The sequence below is a fragment of the Oratosquilla oratoria genome, chromosome 5 (genome assembly GCF_046742065.1).
Source record: "Oratosquilla oratoria isolate Oo_2021 chromosome 5, ASM4674206v1, whole genome shotgun sequence".
NCBI classification, from domain to species: domain Eukaryota; kingdom Metazoa; phylum Arthropoda; class Malacostraca; order Stomatopoda; family Squillidae; genus Oratosquilla; species Oratosquilla oratoria.
The window spans coordinates 21,416,814-21,431,813 of NC_134781.1; the positions used below are offsets into that span (position 1 = coordinate 21,416,814).

Consider the following 15,000-nt stretch of genomic DNA (forward strand, 5'->3'; position numbering starts at 1 on the left):
CTGTACCCTGATGAAAGAGCTATTGCTCTCTTCGCCTTGGCGCCGGCCGTTGACGCCGGCCGTTGGCGCCGGCGCCGGAAGACCTTTGGCATGGCGCCAGCTCTCCTTCGTAGGATCTTGACGATAGGAAAGACTACAGGAGCAGTAGCATATGGATCCTACCGTAGAACCATCTGTTAAAATCTAAATCATTACTACTATAATTATGATTACTATTGTCATTATCATTAACGTCATCGTTACTATTGGTTATCGTTACTATTACCATTGTTAATAGCGCCGTTATCTTTACTATCTTCATCATCGTTACTATTACCACTATCGTTACTGTTAGTTAACAATACTATTACTATTCTTACCACTATCTTTACTATTACTATTATGTTAGTTATCGTTACTAATACTATCAATACCTGTACCGTTACTATTATCATTATTATATTTGAATAAATTATAATTCCAATTACAGATGCTTTTAGTGGTAACCCAGTAACAGTCGTACTCATACGTATACTGTGTGTGTGTGTGTGTGTGTGTGTGTGTGTGTGTGTGTGTGTGTGTGTGTGTGTGTGTCACTTTTCCCTCGATGAAAGGGGGGTGCATTAATACATGCGTAATGGGGTCCCAGTCACCCCTATTTATTTTATTTATTAATTAATTAATTTATTTATTAGTTAATTTTTTTTTTTTTTTACGAGGGCGACACTTGAAGACAAGACGAGACGTAATGTAAACAAATATGACGACAAATAAACCATTTAATAAAAAGATAATCAAGTAAAGGAATAGAAGAATAAATAGATGAAAATAGATATGAAGAGGTATTCTATCGCGGGACTGGAGTTTTCCAGAACAGGATTAGGGAAAGAATAGTAAATTGAAATGCTCCCAGTGTCTCACTTTACACGTTATATTCTGGCCAATACCAAATTTATTTATTCTTATTTATTTACATATGTATTTATATAATTAAAATGAATGAATAAATAAGAGATTAACGATAACGAGAATATAGTCTGTAAAATACATAACCTAACCCTCTCTAGTCAAGCTGTCGTCAAGCGATTTTATTCAGCTGTGATGATCCCCTTTTTACAGCGAAATATTCAAAGTTATATATTCATTCTGGGTCCCAGATTTTTCGAATTCTTATTAATATATTTCTCTATTTATTATTCATTAATTGTTAGGGGACGAGGAGTGGGTCGCCGATTAAATGCAGCGGACGTGCTATGTCTTACTGCATTGTTTCTGACCCAATGCGATGAGCGAGATGCAGGGATGACCCGTCATCCAGGAGGAGCCAAGATAAGAGGGAGAGAAGGGTGGAATGGGAGGTGGAATGGGTGGAGAGGAATTATGCCTTCTGACTTGGCTACCTCTCTTGTAAGGGGGAAAAATGACCATGGAACATGTATTTATATTTTCATTAATTTATCTATTTTTCATTTTCATAGGTGGATCGTGCGTGAACACGTGATTCAAATATATACAAAAATTAACATTATGCCTTTAAAATATGCAAAACAAAGAAACAATATTTTACCATTAACTATACTGTATATTAAAAGAAATTCAAAATAAAAATGTTTCAAAATAATCGTATAGAGTTCGCAAAACCATGAATTATTTTATTTTCAATTTCTATCTCTTTATATCTTTAGTTTCGTGATATAAATTATGTAGAAAGTTTATTATATATATAGTGTGTGTTTCACCATGGTCTTGGATCACGTGTTGGACTCGTGATCGACAGCTATTTCCCTCCCGGAAGAGAGCTCAGAGCTCATATATGACCGATCTATGAGTAATGCTGTGACCTTGCACGCGCACACACCCCGAACTCCCCGCTCACGAGAGTTGGAGTAACGACTCGCAGCGCAGCGATACTTAGATTATTTCAGCTCTGGGCGGGATTCGAACCCGAACCGCAGAAGCTCTTAGTAATTTCCCGTTGTGGAGCTTTGGTTTCAGTGCGGCTTCAAGCAACGCAGACACAGGTACGAGTCCAGAGGATACTGTTGAGTGGCAGTCCTAACGCAGAACACAGTTTCGGATGGCGTTAAGTTCCTCCTGGCGTATGTCTTTCATTTCTATTGAAAGTGCTCCAACATTTGATTAATACAATCACGATAAGTGTTGCCCTCTGCTGAATAAAATCGCCCGGCGACAGGTTGAACAAAATATATAAAGTTCCTCACCCCCTTAATAAGGCAATAAAGTCTGTAAAGTTCGCATATAGGTTTTCAGCTTATGGGACGTGGTGATGGGGGAGGAGTGTTGGAGATGATGGAGTATTGTTGGAGATGATGGGGAGTGTTGTTGGAGATGATGGGGAGTAGTCTTGGAGATGAGGTAGTATTGTTAGAGATGAGGGAATGTTGTTGGGGATGATGGGGAGTGTTGTTGGAGATGATGGGGGAGCAGTGTTGGAGATGGATGAGTGTTGTTGGAGATGGTGGGGGAGTACTGGCCTTGGGAGGAAGGTCACCACAAAAATCTCTTCTCCCCATTCAGTTTGATTACATGTTTACTCTCCCCCCCCTCTTTCCTCCCCCTCCCCCCAAACCACTTCCCCCTCCCCCCTCCGGCCCTTATATTCTCTGAAGTTGTGTGTCCGTTTGATTTCGTCAGGACATGGACTACACACACACACACACACACACACACACACACACACGTACACGTACATGACAACATTCAGAATCTTATGTGCAGAGTCCTGCAGACGAGTCGAGTCCGGCATCGTCGTCTTCTTACCGGATGTTGCGGAGTAAATCTGTTTCTCTCTTTTTACGATTTTTTTTTTCTTTCCCAGTGAACACCCTCCATAGCAGGCAAGCAGACAGACTTCTCAAAGTAGTCAGACAGTCGTGTGTGTGTGTGTGTGTGTGTGTGTGTGTGTGTGTGTGTGTGTGTGTGTGTGTGTGTGTGTGTGTGTGTGTGTGTGTGTGCGTGAGTACGTGTGTGAATGCGTTTGTGTGTGTGTTTGTGCGTGTACGTGTGTGTGTTTGTGTATGTGTATGTGTGCGTACGCGCGCGCGCATGTGTACATGAGAGCATTTGTGGAACATATACTCGTACATTATAGCCCTGTTACTGCCGTATCCTAAATAATAATTTTATCCAGGCTGCCGCCAGGCGATTTTATTCAGTCGAAGGTGGTGTGAGAGGGGATCTCCTGCAGCCAAAGACTCTTCAACACCTTTGATATCAAGTTGTTTGTGATCGTCTGGGTCGCGATAAGGTCTTCAAGGGCTGTAAATCTAGTTGTTATTGTTGTTGTTCTTCGTGGTGATGTTGATGCTGCTGTTTTTTTTTTCTTTTTTTTTTGGGTCGAGATGGGGTTTGTGATGATGGTGGTAGTGATGCGTCTGGTGGTTGTGGTGTTGGTATATTTGTTGGTATAGTGCCTCTTAGTCTGATAGCAGAGAGAAACCACGGGATGTCGGTCGGATAGCCATCTGAGACGGCACTCTCGTATGGCACGTTTATCAGATGGCACTGCCGGATGTATTCTGTCTAATGGCTTGCCGGATGATCGACTTCGTGCCTAGGTCGTGACTCATCCATCCGAGTCAGTCGTCGTCGTCGTCGTCTTAACCTTCGTCTTTGTCTTCTCACAATTGTATATATGTATACATATATGTATTGCGTCTGTATGTGTATGCGCCTTTGTGACTAATAATATAACGCAGTGACGGAGATAGATAGATGTCGTTAAACTCTAGAAATGGTTCTACAAAACAATAATAATATTGATAGATAACGGAGGTTGTCATCTGGGTGCTTAATAACAGCGTTCGCACGGATTGTGTTTACTGGTGATTGACTCTGATCGACAGCGAATGCGCATTATGAGACTCGTTTCAGGCGATATCGAATGCGCCTCGATTGGATGACAGTGGATGATAGTTTGCCGACACAAGATCTTTTGGCCCATAACGAGGTTAGAGTGAAGATATAAATAAGTGGATAGATAGAGAAAAATAGAAAAAAGAAAGGAAAAAAAAACGAGGAAACCAACAAATTAAGCTTAATAACAAATTGGCAGCTGTCGCATCTGAGGGATTATTGCATTCATGGATTAATTTTTTTTTTTGTAAAAATCATAATAAAAATAAAATAAAGAAAATCTTATGAATATTAGGCCCAACGGGAGGGGGGGAGGGACATGGGTGAAATAGTTTCAGTATCGCTGCGCTGCGAGTCGTTACTCCAACTGTCGTGGGCTGTGAGTTGGCGGTGTGTGTGCGCATGTAAGGTCACAGCATTACCATAGATCAGTTACAAGTTAACAATTACCCCTATGATCACTGTACAAAACGTACATAGTATTACAGTATTACAAAATGTATCATAGGGCAACAGTTCTTAATCAAATTATTCAATATCTTTAGCGCACCAAGTTCTTATGATCCCCGAGACTATCCTACGATAAATAGTTCCATCCTAGTAAGGACTACCTAGACTATCCTACACATATTAATGCCATGTAATTACAAAATATATATTCCAATGTGCTGCTCATAAATCTGGCGAAACGAAACTAAAAGAATATATTCTATTTTATTTATCTATTTTTTTTTTTTTTGACAAATGTTGTGATTTTTTATCCCTCCGATGAAGACCTTACAGAACTTCCCCTGCCCTCTACTCATCCTCCTCTTCCTCTTCCTCTTCCTTCTCCCCTTCCCGTACTTCCCGCCCTTCCCGCCCTCCCTCCCTCCCTCCCTCCCTCCTCCTCCTCCTCTTTCTTCTCCTCCTCTTCCCGTACTTCCCGCTCGCCCTCCCTCCCTCCCTCCCTCCCTCCCTCCCTCCCTCCCTCCTTCCTCCTCCCTCCTCCCTCCTCCTCCCTCCTCCTCCTCCTCGTCTTCCTTCCCCTCCTCCCCCTCCTCCTCCTCTTTCTCCTCATCATTCTCCCCTCCTCTTTCTCCTCCTCCTCCTCCTCCTCCTCCTCCTCCTCCTCCTCCTCCTCCTCCTCCTCCTCCTCCTCCTCCTCCTCCTCCTCCTCCTCCTCCTCCTCCTGCTGCTGCTGCTGCTGCCTGGCCCGATGTTTTGATAGAGCTCTTACGTCATTGGGAGTCTCGGTTGTCGAATTTTCATAAACTATTAAACGCGATATCTCGACCCAATGTTATGAATGTCTGGGAAACAAACATTCTATCTGTTTTTTTTCAATATTTTCTCTACCCCGATACAGCCGAGGGGGGACTCTGAATTAGAATAAAATCGTCTGGCGACGCCAAAATAAACCTAGATCGGAAGATCTTAGTTAACTGAGTTTTATAGAAAGTAAAGATAGAACTCTTTTGACCTAGTTATGTTAACTAAACCCCATTTAACCTGACCTGACCTAAAGATGATTTACCGTAGGTAAACTAACCGAACTTAATATTACTTAAACTTAATCCAACTTAACAATATCAAGAAAAAAAATTGGCCCTAAACTAGACTAGTTTAATATGATTGGGGGTATTCAAGACTAACCTAGCTAAACCCAATCTGACCCGCATAACCAAACCCACCACAACCTAACCTAACCAAACTGTGCAAATCGTTAGCCTAGCCTAGCCTAGCCTAACCTAACCTGACATGACAAATCCTTAACTTAGCCTAGCCTAACCTAACGTAACCTGACGTGACCTAACCTAACACGACAAATCCTTAACTTAGCCTAACGTAACGTGATTTGACCTGACCTGACCTAACCAAACCTAGAATACACATGTTTAGCTAAACACAGGCAGGAACACACGAGATGTGCGTAAATTTGGCTTCTGACGTCACAGGAAAAAAGTAAAAACTGGACACTACCCTGTATACAAAAGCCTCTTTGTTGGACGTCCTTGTTATGAAAATGAATAGGTCGGACAGTCTTGCAACTTCAGCGTTGATGTCCCCCCTCCCCCCCTCCCCCCTCCCCCCTCGCTCCTAACAATCTCCCCACACCTCGCTTCTAACAACCTCCCCCCTTTCGCTCCTAACAATCTCCCCCCTCGCTCCTAACAACCTTTCCCCTTTCGCTCCTAACAACCTCCCCCACCTTGCTCCTAACAACTTCCCCCCTCGCTCCTAACAACCTTCCCCCTTTCGCTCCTAACAACCTCCCCCCCTTTCGCTCCTAACAACCTACCCCCCCTCTTCCTTACCATAAAAGGTGCCACAGAAATGTACATGAATAAAATCACCTGGCGACAGGTTGAATAAATGTAACTTGTTTACTAAGAGGCCCGGAAATGAATATAGTGGCTTATCGACGAATGATTTACAGGGAAAGTCATCACACAGTACGGAATTTGGGGGAGGGGGAGGGAGAGGGGGAGGGGAGGGGGGAAGGTTAAGGGGGGCGAGGGGATTCAAGGCCTCTGTCAGTAGATCATTCTCCTTGAAGGGGAGTATGGGTTAGAACTCGGAACATTTAGGGAATTAACCGGGTTATACATTGCACAACCATTCCTCTCCCCTTCACGCCTTCCCCCTCCCCCTCCCACCCCCACTTTCTTCCTCCTCCCATTTTCCTTCCTCCTCCCCACTTTCCTTCCTCCTCCCATTTTCCTTCCTCCCTCTCACCTCCTCCCTTTCCTCTTCTTTCTACTCTTCTCCTTCCCGTCCCCATCTCTCCCTCTCTCTCTTTTTCTCTCTCCTCTCCCACTCCTCTCTCCTTTTCCTCTCTTCTCTCTCCTCTCCCCTCTCCTTTTCCTCTCTTCCCTCTTCTCTCTCCTCACCCTCTCTTCTCTCTTCTCCCTCCTCCTCCCTCCCTCTCCTCCCCCTCTCTTTTCCCTTCTCCCTCTCCCCTCTCTTTTTCCTCCTTCCCCTCCCCTCTCTTTTCCCTCCCCCTTCTCCCCCTTAGTGATATTAAAACATTGTTGTTTAACGTAAATATACAGAGTTCTCACATGCTCACCAAAGAAAATAAACATGATATGGAGGTATATTAATCTTTCTAATACTAACGAGGTGATTTTCTTTGTCTATTTATTTGTTAGCTGTTATGCTAGCCTAGACTTGGATAGTCCAATCTAACCTAATCTAACCTATTAACCTCCCCATTTGTCTTGTTGATGTTTCTTATCTTGTTCTGTTTTTTTTTTGTTTTTTTTTTCGTGCTTGGTTTTCATACATCTGGCAACATTCCTGAAGTGAAGTTAGCTATTAGTTATCTTTTTTATCTTTTCATTTTTTATTTGTTTAAATATATTTTCATTAATATATTTTTTTTTCGGTCATTTGATCAACTGCGGTACTTCGCAAGCACCGCTACATCGCATAGCCACACCCACCATTCTCCTCGAGGTATTGCAGGATCTGGGTGAGGGGGTGGGTGGGAGAGAAGTGGGTGGGGGTTCTCCCCTTTTTATTTTTTATTTTTCATTTATTTTTTATCTTTTTTTATTTATTACAATTTTATTTTTTTTTAATTTGGGAGTGAAATGTCACTCCCAACTCCCCCTCTTTCGTCCTCCCTGTGGGGCCCGGCTGTGGTTCTACCCATAAGGATGTTGGAGTGGGAGTGGGAGTGGGGGGGCTGGGAGTTGGGGGGAGGTTATCCTGACGCAGGAAGGGAGTGACCAGGTGACCTCCACCCCAACAGGTGTTCCTCCGAGGTTGCGTGCAACTCGCCTTTCTATTTATTTATATATTTTATTTAATTATTCACCTATGTGCTTCTTTATTTATTGATTCATTTAATTATTTACCTATTTGCTTATTTATTTATATTCATTTATTTATTTCTTTATTTCTTTATTTATTTTACTTTGTTTTGTTCCCATCCGTACTCATTTTCTCCTCTATATCTCTTTCCTGAATCTCTCCCCTCTCTCTCTCCCCTCTCTCTTCCTATCTCGCCCCCTATCTTTCCCTCCCCCCTCTCTCTCTCCCTTTCCCTCTCTCCACCGCTCTCCCCCTCTCTCCCCCTCCTCTCTCTCTCTCTCTCTCTCTCTCTCTCTCTCTCTCTCTCTCTCTCTCTCTCTCTCTCTCTCTCTCTCTCTCTCTCTCTCTCTCTCTCTCTCTCTCTCTCTCTCACTCCCTTCCTAAACGAATATGTGCATGTCTTTACATAACTAGCAATGCTGGAACGCAGTGTGGGTGTAGAATACATGACGCTGAGGACGTGATGTTGCATGACATCGGGCGTGACACCATCACACGTCACGCGTTGGACGTGACGGAGAGAGCGCTTAAAACTCCACAGGATGTGACGAACAAGGCTCAGTGTCACGTCACATATGACAATTTCTATTTCGCGTCACGCGTGTAACGCAGAAAGAAAATCACGTCACATTAAAAAAAAGGCGTCAGTATGATGACCCAAGATAATATGACGTCATAAAGACATAATGACGTCACTATAACGTAAAAATAGCATTACTTCACAATGACACAAAAAATCCATGTCACAATGACGCAAAAATCAATGACGTCACAATGACGTCAAATCCATGACATCACAATGACAAAACCAATGACGTCACAGTGACGTAAAACAATGACGTCACAATGACGTAAAATCAATGCCGTCATCATGACGTTAAACCCCGTGACGTCAATGATGCAATTGATGTGAAAATCCCATCATGTCAAACTGATGTAAAGTCCCAAGACGTCACAGCTTCAATGACGTAAAAACCCCTGACGTCACGATGACGTCAAGATGTATCCCAGCGAATGGGAGTCGAGGGAGTGGGTGGAGGACTCGGCAACAGGCGGGAGTAGGGAGTTAGGGAGTTAGGGAGTAGGGCGGACCTTGGACATGGGAGCCGGTTTGTACAAGGGAGAGTTTCCAGCTGAAATTGCAACGGAAGTGAGACTGGGAATGTGTTTGTGTGTGTGTGTGTGTGTGTGTGTGTGTGTGTGTGTGTGTGTGTGTGTGTGTGTGTGTGTGTGTGTGTGTGTGTGTGTGTCTGTCTGTAAGAGAGTCCGTGTGATTCACTATGGTCTTGGATCACGTGTTGGACTCATGATCGACAGCTATTTCCCTCCCGGAAGAGAGCTCAGAGCTCACATATGACCGATCTATGGGTAATACTGTGACCTTACATGCACACGCTACCCCAACTCCCTGCCCGGGAGAGTTGAAGGAACGACTCACAGAGCAGCGATACTGAAATTATTTCAGACCTGGGCGGGATTCGAATCCGGACCGCCGTAGTGGCGGCCGGGAAATCTAACACCACGCCATCGTGTCGTGTGTGTGTGTGTGTGTGTGTGTGTGTGTGTGTGTGTGTGTGTGTGTGTGTGTGTGTGTGTGTGTGTGTGCCCGCTAACACACAAACGTATGCACACACATATGTATATGTCTATATGGTGGTCCCTAGAGTATTCCACGTATGGGACACCATATGTCTGTTTGCAATGTCGTGTGTTTAGGGCGCAAAGGGGTTTGTCCTGTTTGCTGAAACAGTGCTCGTCTGTTTGTTTGTTTGCTCAGCTGTGATCCGATGCCCCTGTTTGTGTTCTTTGTGCTAAACAGGGTTTGTGTACTTAACTCGTTTGGGGTCTCACTCACCAGACAATTTTATTCATCTGAAAAAAGAGTGTTTGTTCTAATGAACGCAGGATACCATGCGTGTTTGTGTGTGTGTGTGTGTGTGTGTGTGTGCGTGCGTGTGCGTTCGTGTGTGTGTGTGTGTGTGTGTGTGTGTGTGTGTGTGTGTGTGTGTGTGTGTGTGTGTGTGTGTGTGCGTGCGTGTCATTCACCATGGTCTTGGATCACGTGTTGGATTTGTGATCGACAGGGTAGACAGCTATTACCCTCTCGGATGAGAAATCAGAGCTCATGTATGCCCGATCTATGGGCAATGACGTGACCTTACACGCACGCACGCACACACACACACACACACACACACACACACACACACACACACACACACACACACACACACACACACACACTCACACTCCTTGTGTGTGTGTGTGTGTGTGTGTGTGTGTGTGTGTGTGTGTGTGTGTGTGTGTGTGTGTGTATGCATATTATATATGTTTCAGTTTACTAGATCCTAAATCTAAAATATGTGTCATATGCGATAGCCTTTCCGGGAAGTGTGTTCCATATCCAAGGTTTTTCATTTCTACATATCTTGTGGTCAAACTTTTATCCCGGTATCTTAACTTTTTTTTTTTTTTTTTTTTTTTTTTAAAGGAAAGTGACACGCCTACGTCATGAGTCAGAGGTCCTCGTGTTTGTGTCTACATATATATATATATATATATATATATATATATATATATATATATATATATGTACAAGGGATGGCATACCTTATAGAGTTTATTTTGACTAAAGCTAGACTGCATCTCCTTGAGATCGAGGACAGGGTTGATCTTTGAACTATGTATGTTTTCTGTATAAATAAATGCACTCTTACACGCACACACACACACGCACACACACACACACGCACACACACACACGCACACACACACACACGCACACACACACGCACACACACACACACACGAAATGTTCACACAAACTGTGTCATCAAGTGACGTTCCCTGTGGAACAGGTGACAACCCTAATCGTGACGTAATCTCGTAAGTTACGGGAATTTACGAGAAATAGGATTAAGAAGGGAAGAGGACGGAGGTGGAGTGAGGGGAGGGATACAGAAGCCTAGAAAAAGGAAATTAAAATATAAAAAAAAGGAAAGGGGAGGAAAGATAAACGTAGAAGGACGAGAAATAAAAATAAAAAAAAAGCGAAAAAGAATAATGGAACTGTCTAAAGTCGAAGAATCCATTCGTCTCGCCGTCGCCAGGCGCCATCTTGCTTGTGACGTCATGAGAGAGCCTCTGGGTCTTCGGCAGCTGTATCTCGACCATCCCCTCCTCCTCTTCCTCCTCCTCCTCCTTCACCCTCCATTCTTCCTCCACCATTCTTCAGTTTTCCTCCTTCGTCTTCCTCCCTCCTCCCTCCACTTCCTTCTCCTTCCTCCTCCTCCTCCCCCTTCACCCTCCCTCCCTCCATTCTTCCTTCTTCCTCCATTCTTCCTCCACCCTTCTTCAGTTTTCCTCCTTCGTCTTCCTCCCTCCTCCCTCCACTTCCTTCTCCTCCCTCCTCCTCCTCCCCCTTCACCCTCCCTCTCTCCATTCTTCCTTCTTCCTTCTCCCTCCATTCTTCCTCCACCCTTCTTCAGTTTTCCTCCTTCGTCTTCCTCCGTCCTCCCTCCACTTCCTCCTCCTCCTCCTCCTCCTCCACCCCCTCTTTCACCCTCCCTCCCTCCTTCTCCCTCCATTCTTTCTCCACATTCTCCTTCTTCGTTTTCCTCCGTCTTCCTCCTCCCTTCATCTGCTCCTCTTTCCATCTCATCCCTCCTCCTCCTCCTCCTCCTCCTCTTCGTCCTCTTCCTTCATCCTTCTCCTCTTTCTGCTCCTATCTCCTGTTTATTATTTTTCTCTACTCGTCGTCGTCATCATCATCATCATTATCATCATCATCATTTTCATCTTATTCTTCTTCCTTTTCCTCCTCCTCCTCTTCCTCGTTAAGCTGACTCGCTCTCCCAATAGCCTCTCCCACAACAGCTGCACAGGCAGCTGCAGTAGCCGTCGCCGTCTGTTTCCCCCCAAGTACCAGCTGCACTTGTATCCTAAAATCCCTCCATACGAGCTGATTCTTCACAGCTGGATTCCCACATCTCTGCACTTCAACCAGCTGCATACTTGCCATCAGTATCACTCGCGGCAGCTGCACGCCTTCCAGCTGCATTTCTTTCCGATGCACTCCCTTTATCTCAACATCTGGCAGCTGCACTCCTACAGCTGCACTTCTTCCCGATGCAGCAGATCTCATCCTCCTCACACCAGCAGTGGTTTTACCAGCTGCTTTCGTACCAGCTGCACTTAATCAGTGCCAAGCTCCATTCCACTGGTTTGCATGTCTCCAGCTGCACTGTGCCCTCCAGCTGCACTCACGCCCTCCAGCTGCACTCTGCTTTAGTTTGTTTACATAGAACTACTTATCGCTCTCACCCGTCTCCTCTTCTCAGCTGCACGTCTCTGTCGCTGCTGCTGCACCCACCCCCTACCTCCTTAGTGCAGCTTCGTTTGCTTGATGCTGGCATGTGCCACTTCCCATTGCCCTCAGTGTTGCACTGACTCGCTTGAGGGGTAGTGTCCATTTCTGGTTGTGCCACAAGATCAGTGCCCGACTGAGTTACAGTGATGGATATAGTTCTATAGTTCTATACATCTAAAGTTCTATACGTCTATAGTTCTATACGTCTATAGTTCTATACGTCTATAGTTCTATACGTCTATAGTTCTATACGTCTATAGTTCTATACGTCTATAGTTCTGTACGTCTATAGTTCTATATGTCTATAGTTCTATACGTCTATAGTTCTATACGTCTATAGTTCTATACGTCTATAGTTCTATACGTCTGTAGTTCTATACGTCTATAGTTCTCCCCCCTTCTCCCTCCTCACACACCCCTAGGTTTAATAAAATCGCCTGCCGACACCCATAATAAACGTAAGATTCGAACACAGAAGCCAGTGGGGCTAATCCCTGAGTGTGACGAAAGCCAGAATAAAGACAATTAATCCTCGTTAAAGAGGAAGTTAACAGTGAAATGGAAACGTATAGTATCTAGATTTGCAGTGCAATGCAGTGACCAAGAGGTATCAAACCCATTGTGAGTGTATGCGTTTGTTGTGAAATACGACGAATCTGGATCACAGCAGTGAGATTTACAGTGATTTTTTGATGGTGATTTTCGAAGCACTGTTGGAGGTATAGCATGCAGTGACTCGGCGATATATACACTGCTGTGACGGAAAGGCGTGCAGTGTATATATTATGTACTGCCAAAAAGTCCTTGTGGGGAATTTTGGCTTAGATCATTATTATTTCTTTCATTATTTTCAAGATATTTAATTCAACTGTGTATCTTTATGGGGGAGGGGAAGGGGAGGGAGAGGAGAAGGAGAAGGGGGAGGAGGAGGGAGGAGGAGGAGGAGTTGTCCACTGTTCGTCTAAGGATAATACATCTTTACTAGGATGATCCCTACTAGGCAAAGAGTTAACTAATTAATGTGAAATTACTTGTTTAAGTTTACTTCGAAAAATACCAAACGTAGAAAGAAAATGGGAGTATATCTTACAAAATCATTTTTAAAATCGACAGGAAAATCAAACAAACAAATGTATAAGCAAAAATAAGTTCGTAAATAGATTCAAAAGCTGAATTAAAGATCATTTAACTTAACCTAACCTAACCTAACCTAACCTAACCTAACCTAACCTAACCTAACCTAACCTAACCAATGTCGGTTGACGCGCATCCTACCTAGCATCATAATTTGGAACTGCCTAGTGTAGGCCTTATGGTCTCTTGCAGTCGCCTTCATTCTTATGTTAAACGCGTTGGTTGTAGGTTCGGTTGAAATGATCAGCCTCGTACTTTGGAACTCGAAGAAGCAAAATGGTCCCGTCATTCAAAAACAAAGAATGAGTGCTCTAAATAGTCGTTTGACGATCATCGTTGAGCCATGAACGATCATCGTTGAACGATAATCGTTGAGCGATTATCGCACCAAGCAAAACGTGCCCTATGATGGCCATAGACTGCGTGTACAATGCAGAGACATATTGACAAGCTCTTTCGGGACATACAATTAGGCGAAGACTATGTGCTTGCAATGGATCAATTGCAAGAACGTGACGAGATAATGCATTACAGGATAGTCGCACTTAGCCCCTACGCACATTTGGACCCCCTACTAGTTTTTTTTTTCTTTTTTTTTTTCATCTATCCATCCCTATGTTGAGACACTTAAAAAAAAAAAAAAAAAAATCCTGTGGTCCACGCTTGTGTAGGAGTATTGTGACTCAGTGGAGGAAGGGGGGGAGAGGGGGGAGAGATAGAGAACAGAGACAGCAGGTGACCCCCATTGTTCGAGTGACGTCATTGGAGTGGGTGGAGGTGGTGGTGGTGGAGGAAGAGGAGGAGACAGATGGGGAGGCAGTGGATAATTGAGAAGACGTGGAGGATGCACAAGGTGGTGGCGGAGGGAGAGGAGGAGGAGGAAGAGGAGGAAGAGGAAGAGGAGGAGGAAGAGGAAGAGGAGGAGGAAGAGGAAGAGGAGGAGGAGGAAGAGGAGGAGGAGGAGGAAGAGGAAGAGGAGGAGGAAGAGGAAGAGGAGGAGGAAGAAGAGATGCAATTTCTACGTCATTTTTGACCAACAGCTACTATTCTCAAGTGATCATCTCCTCCTCCATCTCCTCCTCCTCCTCTTCCTCTCCTTTATCTTTCCTCCCTCCTCCTTCCTCCTCATTTTTCTCTTTATGTCTGTCTGTCCGCGTCAGTCTCTCTCTCTCTCCCCTCTCTCTCCCCCTCTCTCTTTCCCCCTCTCTCTCTTTCCCCCCTCTCTCTTCCCCCCCCTCTCTCCCTCTCTCCCACTCTCTCTCTTCCCCTTTTCCCTCTCTTTTCTCTCTCTTTCTCCCTCTCTTTTCCTCTCTCTCTCTTTTTTTCTCTCTTTCCCTGGTCTTTCCTTATTATCTCCTGTTCATCTGCTTCTTATTCCCTCCCTCAACTTTTAATCTCATTTGTTTTGTTTCTTGGCCATTTTTCCTGGCAGCAGAAGCAGCATTTATTTATTTAATTTCGGCTCATTCCTCGTCTTCTCCTTTTGTTTCTCCTTTCTTCTTCTTTAATTCTCTTTCTTTTTCCTCCACCTACTTCCCGACCTCACTCTTTGACAGAGAGAGAGAGAGAGAGAGAGAGAGAGAGAGAGAGAGAGAGAGAGAGAGAGAGAGAGAGAGAGAGAGAGAGAGAGAGAGAAGTGGGTAGGGAGGGTTATTCGGAGGGGTAAGTGACAGCGAGGTGAAAGTGGAAGGGAGGGAGGGGGGGAGGGGAAGGGAAGGGAAAGGAGTGAGTGAGGGGAGGAGAGGGGAGAAAGGGAGGGGAGGAGAGGGGAGAAAGGGAGGAGAGGAGAGGGGAGAAAGGGAGGGTGAGGGGAGGGGAAGGGATGGGAGGGGAAGGGATGG

At 44.6% G+C, this 15,000-nt stretch overlaps 1 protein-coding gene across 7 annotated transcripts in view; it reads left to right on the forward strand.

The window, feature by feature from the left end:
* Pka-R2 (cAMP-dependent protein kinase type II regulatory subunit) overlaps window positions 1-15,000 on the forward strand; it is a 504,771-nt gene that overhangs the window by 392,163 nt on the left and 97,608 nt on the right. Inside the window, exon 1 of one of the 7 annotated variants that reach the window (XM_076185011.1) lies at window positions 12,153-12,168. The exons of the other annotated variants lie outside the window; for them this stretch is intronic. The gene's annotated coding sequence lies outside the window, so the exon portion shown is untranslated. Of the gene's footprint in view, window positions 1-12,152; window positions 12,169-15,000 lie in introns of those variants that run through there. 7 annotated transcript variants of the gene reach the window in all.